Below are 8378 nucleotides of genomic sequence, written 5' to 3' on the forward strand. Positions count from 1 at the left end.
CCATTTGAACCCCAATGCATTTTATAAAATTATGGTTTTCCAGAGCTCTTATTTCAAGAAATAATAAATGAAACTACATGGGACAGAAGAGTTAATTGTTCCATTTTTTAAAAAATAGAATGAATAAGTGGGGAGGAAAACAAAATCTAGCCCCCAAACTCCAATATATTTTGTGAGGTTTAAGTGATCAAAATTTATATTCCTTTGGGCAGAGCACCCACATGGAAGGATACGATTCCCCATGTGGACAGAGGGAGAGGATGTAAATGAGAATGGAGGAGGTAAGGGAGAGGATGGTGGGAGAGAGGGAAAGAAGGAAGGAAAGAAGGAAGGATTGTTGAATTGAAACTCTCCAGTTGGGACTCTAATGGGGCAGCTATTACTACGCACATTTTTTTTTCTTTTTATAAAACATTCTTAATTATAAAAAAACATTAATTAAATAATCACATTTCTAAGATAAACTAGGATGTGTTGAAATAAAATAAGGAATAGAAGCAATGTGACATGGAGAAAAGCACTAGATTTGCAATTGGATTCAATCCTGTAACATAGTAAGTCCTGAATTTGTTTGTAGTATTAATGAATGAATGAATGGATGAAGTAAATCTACTACTTAATCATTGTGAAACCTACATCAAAAATCACTTAATCTTGACACACACAGTCAAGATGGCAGAATATGCAAAGCCACCCTGCTGAAATCTCTTAGCATTCTCCTCTAAACAATTCTAAAATAATTTCTCAAATAAAATTTTGGAGCAACAGAGACAGCAAAAGGTTGGCATAAGGCATATTTACCTAACTAGGAGGTCAGAAGAAGACATCTCTATCACTGAGTGGGGAGCTAGCTGGGAACATAGTATAACCACTAGTGGTGGATCTTGGAGCCAGCTAGAACTGAAGTAGCATCAGCGGGGTTGGAACCTCTCAAGCTAACAATGATAAGTATGTAAGATGGTCAAAAAGAGATTATAGGGGACACTTTGCTGGCATGGGGGTATATGTGGTACTGGTTAGAAGTTGTATTGCCCATACTCAGTTCAGGGCTGCAGTTCCAGGGCAGAGAGTAGTGCATGTGTTTGTTTACATTGGAGAAGGAGCCATGGTCACAGTTCCAAGGTCAAGAGGATCACCAGCATTTGTGGATACAGGAAAGAAGACCTAGTCACAGTTCCAGGGTCAAGAGGAACACTAGTACTTGTAGCTGCAGGGGATCAGGGGCCCTTCCTGGGTAAAGACCAAAGCTCACACCAGGAGAGCAGTGACCACACCTCTGCCCATATCATACCACCTTGGAAGCACTGAAAACTAAACCTCCTTTGAAAATAGCAGCACAAAAAAGTCTGGCTGTTGTGACAGTGCCTTCACATACCCAGGCGAACATAATTCAAGTTTAACATCAAATCCAAAGTCAAGAAATATACTGGCAAGATGAACAAACAAACAAAAAAAGAACTTGATTGTCAAAATCTACTACCATGTCAGGGAAACCAAGACACAACTCACAAGATGACAACAATACATAAATAGATAAAATGCATCAAAGAACAATGTCAATTGGACATAAATACAAAAAGAATTCTTCGAAAAAATTAAAACAATTATGGTAAAGAAAAAAATTAAGGAGAGAAACAAGAGTGAGGTAAGAAAATTATGAAAAACATGGTAAAAGAGGTACAAAAATACTGAAGAAAATAACATCTTAAACAACAGAATTGTCTTAGTGGCAAAAGATACAAAAAATCACTAAGGAAAAGAACTCCTTAAAAATAAATAGGCCAAATGGAAAAGCATGTGCAAAAATGTTGTAGAAAAAAATAACTCCTTAAAAATTAGAATTGAGCAAGTAGAAGATAATAACTCCTTGAGAAATCAAGAAACAATAAAACAAAATGGAAAGTATATAAAAAAGAAGAAAATGTGAAATATCTACTGGAAAAACAACTGACCTGAAAAATAGACTGAGGAGATAAAATTTAAGAATCACTGGAAGCTAAGATTAAAAAAAAGAACCTAGATATAGTATTTCAAGAAATTATCAAGAGAAAGTATCCTGATATCTTAGAACCATAGGGTAAAGTAGAAATTGAAAAAATCCACCAATTACCTCCTGAAAGATGTTCCCAAAATGAAAATACCCAGAAATATTATAGTCAAATTCTTGAGCTCCCAGGTCAGGGAGAAAATTTAGTGAACAGTCAAAAAGAAGCCTTTCAAATATCGTGGATGTATATTCAGGATCTCCTGAGTTTTATCAGTTCCCACATCAATAAAGCAAGGAGCTAGAAATATGATATTCAAATTGTAAAAGACCTATGATTACAAACATGAATAAACTACCCAACAAAGTTTATTAAAATTCCTTAGTGAAAAAGTGGACATTTAATGAAATGATGAACTTAAAATATTCCTGAAGAAAAAACCAGAACTGAATAGAATATTAGACATGCAGAGACTCAAGAGGAACATAAAAAAGTAAACATGAAAGAATAATTATAAGAGACAGTAAAGTTAAACTCTTCACATTTCTATTAGATCTTCTGATCAGGACAATGACCTGAGAATTCCAAATGACTTATGGTGAAAGAAAAATGCTTTCCACCTCCAGAGAGGACAATTTGAAGTATAATTTTCTTGCTTTTTAAAAATTTTGTCCTTTTTGTGATTTGGAAAATACAGAATTATGTTTTGCATGATTTCATTTCTGTATTAATTGATATAATTTTGCTTGCTTTCTCAGTGAGTTGGAGGGGGAGCAGGAATTTGGAACTCAAAATTTAAGAAGAAAATGTTCAAAATAAATAATAATAATAAAATAACACAATCTCTCTAGTTTCAGTTTCATCTAAAATGATGTTTTTAGAGGTGATTATTTCTAAAGTCCATTCTAGCTTTACATAATATAATCTTTGGGGTTTTAGTTTGAATGGAAATTTTAAAAATGTTAATTTTGAAACACAGTATTCATGTTATATATCTTTAGTTTAATCATCTTCACTCTTACATCCAAATATGTTTAATACAGGTTTAGGGGATTATCTTTGCCTCTCCCTGGCCTTTTGATGTGGTCTGTAACCACTGGGATATTCTTTCATTTGCCCCCCCTGGCCTGTTTTCCTCATGGCACTGCTTCATAATATTTATTGTAATGCTTCAGATGAGGTAGGACAGTGGTTCACTTAACTAGAAAAATATGGAACTGCTTTGCTCTAAGTTTGTCTAACTTTACCTCAAGTAGGATCAGGTGACAATCATTCTCCATGTATGTTCTCCACCTGATTCCAACCTAGAATTTTTCACCTAACATAGTGCTGGTCTATTCCCTTTGTCTTTTATTGCATTCTGTGCTACCAAATAAGAATGAGCTCATTGAGTAAAATTACCACCACTCCCCAACACACACACACACACACACACACACACACACCTGTTAGTAGTGTGTGTTGGGAGCATTGGTTAGGCCCTCAGTGTCACCCAACTCTGGGTCTACTGATTTTCCCTATGAAAAGAGTACACTTGTTCTTCCTTTTTAGACAACATGTCATTTTTCACACAAAATGACAGATAGAAGATTAAAGAAGCCTTCAACCTCTGTCATTTTCAGTTGGAAACTTTTTTTTGGAAGAGAACGATTTTCAAAGGAAATAAGATTCTTTTGTACCTAATGTAATATATTGTAAGCAATTATGAATAACAATCCTCCAAAACCTTCTATGCTGATGCCCTAGATGGAGGCATATAAGTGACCTTGAGAAGAAACTATAGCAGATTCTGCCAGATGTATAAGTATATAAATATATTTTTATGTATTCTGCAAATATATAAAACTTTGACTATGGACTGAATGATTGCATAATCATCCTAGAAAGATCTGCCTATTGAAGTTCAAAACATTATCACCAGGGGTGTCTAGGTGGCTCAGTGAATTGAGTACCAACCCTGGAGTCAGGAGGACCTGAATTCAAATTTGACCTGAGGCACTTAACACTTACAAGCCATGTGACCTAGGGCAAGTCACTTAACCCCAACTGCCCAGCCTTGCCCCTGAAAAAAAAAACACCCAAAAAGCTATCACCAGAATTTGGGAAATTATATAAACGTTTCTCAGTTATAGAAATTCTAAAGAATGTTAACCAATGTTGTGGGAGTATAGAGGAAGTAGCCATAACAATCAAATAATAGTTCCTTAAGGTAAAATAAACATGAATAACAGTATTATTTTTGCTTCTTCCTTTTCCCTAAACCTCCCATATCTCCCACAGTTCTGAGAATAAAGTAAATTCAAATCTTCCAGTCTTTAAGAGGAGTAGAGGACCTCTAGTATAATTGAAACAGTTCTCATCATAAAATAAAGTCTGATTTTTGAAGTAAAGTTTTCTGTTTTTCCCCAGAATATTTTCTAAGTGGGGCGGCTAGGTGGCACAGTGAGTAGAGTGCCAGCCCGGGAGTCAGGAGGACCGGAGTTTAGTTCTGGGCTCAGACACTTAACACCCACACAAAAAAACTAGCTGTGTAACCTTGGGCAGCTTACTTAACCCCAATTGCCCTCCAAAAGGAAAAAAAAAAGAATATTTTCTAAGTTTCTAGATTATGTCTATTTCTGCAGGAAGGGAAAATAATTTTTAACAAATTCTATAGCACTAAAGAGAGACAAAAGAATCAAAAAGTCACTTTAATCAGTTATGCATTTTGACTCAGCCCAGGCCTTTCACTCTGTAGGACTCTGTATGTGAAAAGTACACAAATTATTAAGATAAAAATGAATTGAGGCAGCTAGGTGGCTCAGTGAATAGAGCACTAGCCCTGGAGTCAGGAGGACCTGAGTTCAAATATGGCCTCAGACACTTAACACTTTTGGAGCAGCCAGGTAGCACAGTGAGTAAGAGCACCAGTTCCAGTGTCAGGAAGACCTGGAGATTGAATCCCGGGCTCAGACACTTAGCACCCACCCAGAAACACCTGGCTGTGTAACCTTGAGCAAGTTACTTAACCCCAATTGCTTAGGGGTGGCCAGGTGACTCAGCAAATAAGAGCACCTGCTCCACTGTTGGGATGACCTGGAGATTGAATCCCGGGCTCAGACATTCAGCACCACACCCAGAAATAACTGGCTGTGTAACCTTGAGCAAGTTACTTAACCCCTATTGCTTAAAAAAAAGATAATAATGAATTATTCAGACTAAAACTAAATAATTACGAATGACCTATTCAACCAAGGGAAATACTTTTTTTGTTTGGAATATATTGTATAGGACATGATAATATATTACACTTAAATTACATCAACCAATTGGTCTGAAATAGATGAATATTGAGGTAACAAGAGGAAGCTGTGCTCTGGCAGGTGGTGAAATATGACCCAAAAGGAAAAATTCCTGATTCCTAGGTGAAATTATTTTGTCATATATCTGTATATGACAAGTTTAACCAACTTTGAATGACTATCTCTGTTAAGATGAATTGTAGGGCTTGTCCAAGAGTTTACATTTGGTGTCCCTGCCCCCCAGAATACCCTTTCTACCTCATGGCACCCCCAAATCCTGCATATGGGCTGGGTCAGACTTCCCCAAACAAGAATCTAAGTCAGGGGATGGGGCAGGTGATGTGTCTCAACTTGCTGCTTTAACATGAGTTTTCCCTTTCCCAGGACCCCTATGTGACAGGGGTCCCTTAATACCTTCTTCAGAGAGGAAATCTTTCCAAATTCACAAGGTTCTCTACCTGATGGATTATTATAGGAATAGAAATTTAAGATCTTCCCTGCCCCTAGGCCCTTTGATTGGCTTAAGTGCACCTGGAGCCTGTGGTGGGAGGCTTGGTTTTCAGAATTGCTTTTTGATTGGGCAGTGGGTCAATAGGGTTGTTACATTCTCTGAGCCAGGAGAAGGCTATATAAACCTGGATGGGAGGCTTTGTTTCAGGGTTCTCTTTAAGAAGAGTTGTTTGATTTGACCAGATGAAACTCTGGACAGCCATTGAGAGCCCCTCGGTTTTGAAAACCCAGATGTTGGTGCTTCCCTCTCTGGTAACTGTGGCTTGGTATGGATGTAATGGTCAGACAGTTGTAAGCCTGTCTGCTTGATCTATTTCTCTGTCTTCTTGTAACTTCTGTCTGTATACTCTGAAGTTTGGGTGCTGACTTTTTTACCCTGAACTAGGTAAATGATATGTTTGATTTATTGAAACAAGATAGTTAACCCATTTTGAATTGCTTTCCTTTATAAAAGCAGATCTATGAACCTGTGTTGGCAGCCACCCTGGGTATGCTGGGGTGCTTCCTGTTACATGGGGAAAAACAGTGGAACAAAAAGAAAAAGGAGAAGATGAAGCCACTAAGTACAGGAGAAGCCTGGTCAGGGTCATATTTTTAATCTGAGTGCCTCATTCCCTCCCACCCCTAAACACCTTGGGGTGAGGAACAGGATAATTCACTGGATACCCAAGACCAACAGCTATCATTTACATGTCACTTTAAGATTTTCAAAGTGCTTTACATGTGTTATCTCATTTTATCCTCACAACAGCCCTAGGGGACAGCAGTTATTATTATCCCCATTTTATAAGTATGGAAACTGAGGATGAGGAAAGTCAAGTAGCTTGCTTGTGGTCACACAAGGAGTACATGTCTAGTCTTACTCACTAAATCCAGAACTCTCTCTAGCTCTGCTCACTCAGAATAAGCATCTCAATCAGTACCTTTGAAAGCTCAGAAATATTAAATTCATATTTGGAAACACTTTTCCATTCCTGTTGCTTCTTGGTTGTGGGGAGGGACTGGAAGGAGTGGGTGTTGTCTGTGAGGAGGTAAGTCTTAGTTTAATATAAGTAGCTGTTGAGAGGCACCTTGGCTTAGAGCATGTTAGCCTCCCTCATATCCTTGCTAAAGTATCATGGAAAAGTCACCAACTGTCTTAGTGTTCTTCACTGACATTCCACTCTTATCAGCTAAAAAGTCTATTTACAAATTATATGCATATACTACTATAATAATGTTATATTATGAAATATATATATATATATATAATAGATAAGATGACATAAAGATGGAATTTATTCAATAAGCAAACAAATAAGAAAAAAGAAGGACAATCCCTGCTCTAGAGAAGTTTACAATCCAATGGGAGAATAGAACAGAACAAAGGAAGCTGAAAAAGGAGGTGGAAGGCAGGATTTAACGGGGAATTTGATGTTTCATAAAATCATAGTCAAGCAGAGCTACAGATGAAAACTGGAGATTTCCCTAGAAAGTTCAGATCCCAGCCTTCTATAAAGGGAGACTTTGAGAAGAGTTTAGTACTGTAATCCTCCAATAAAAGTTGAGAGATATCAAGTATCAAAAAATTATATAAAGAAAAATTTTATAAAGAAAATGAATTAAAATGAAGAAAAATAATCAAATGGCTTAAAACATGGTATTTCATTGGTTAAATGCTTTTAGTGAGTACAATCTAATATACTTCGTTACCTAAAAAACATGTAATATATTTTGGAAGATAGAACATACATAAGTAATAATTTTAAATTAATTTTTCAGTTAATTTGACTTATGTAGTTGTGTGTGAATTTTTTTAGCTTTGTTATTGAAAGTTACACAATGAAAGAATAAACAAGAATTCATAATAAAATAAAGTTCATTAAAAACATTCAAAATAAGAGTTCAAGGAACATTGTTATATTAATCAAATTAATCACTTTTAGGCTAAGGATTGAAAATGTGAGATCATCAGTATAGGAAGCTCCAAGGTGAGGAAAAATCTACCAATACAGAGCTGCATCTTCTCTGCAGTTTACAGACTTAGGGAATTACCTGGACAATCACTGAGAGGTTTTAACTTGTCAAAGGTCACACATCCCATATGCGTCAAAGGCAGGACTTGAGATCCAAATCTTACTAGTTCCAAAACCAGCCCTTTATTTACTATATCATATTACCTTCAGAATTCCTACTGATTTTTATATTGTTTCTTTGGTGGAATTAATTCATTCCATACTTTATTTAGAATTTCTTTTTGAGACTATAATATTTTGTTTATATAACTAACTTTATAAAATTATATTCCAGGCAGACAAGACAAGGAACTATTTTGCAAACCCTATCTTCTGTCTCTTGCCTTGTGCATTTGTGAAGTCTATCTCCTAATTCTGGAATGTACTCCTTCTTTATTGCAGATGTATCAAAAGTCTTTTCTTCCCTTATGTTTTGCATAGGTGCTATGTATTCCCTGATGCCCTTCACCATATGTTTTTGCCACTTAAAATTTTCTTTAGCTCTTGGTATGTTGACCTTGCATTTATTGGAATCTACCCTGAGTTATAGTTCATTCGTGTTCTCTCTCTCTCTCTCTCTCTCTCTCTCTCTCTCTCTCTCTCTCTCT

This window comes from Petaurus breviceps, unplaced genomic scaffold (assembly GCF_028583685.1).
Source record: "Petaurus breviceps papuanus isolate PSGF00001 unplaced genomic scaffold, PetGlider_PUasm1.0 151, whole genome shotgun sequence".
In the NCBI taxonomy this organism is placed as follows: Eukaryota; Metazoa; Chordata; class Mammalia; order Diprotodontia; family Petauridae; genus Petaurus; species Petaurus breviceps.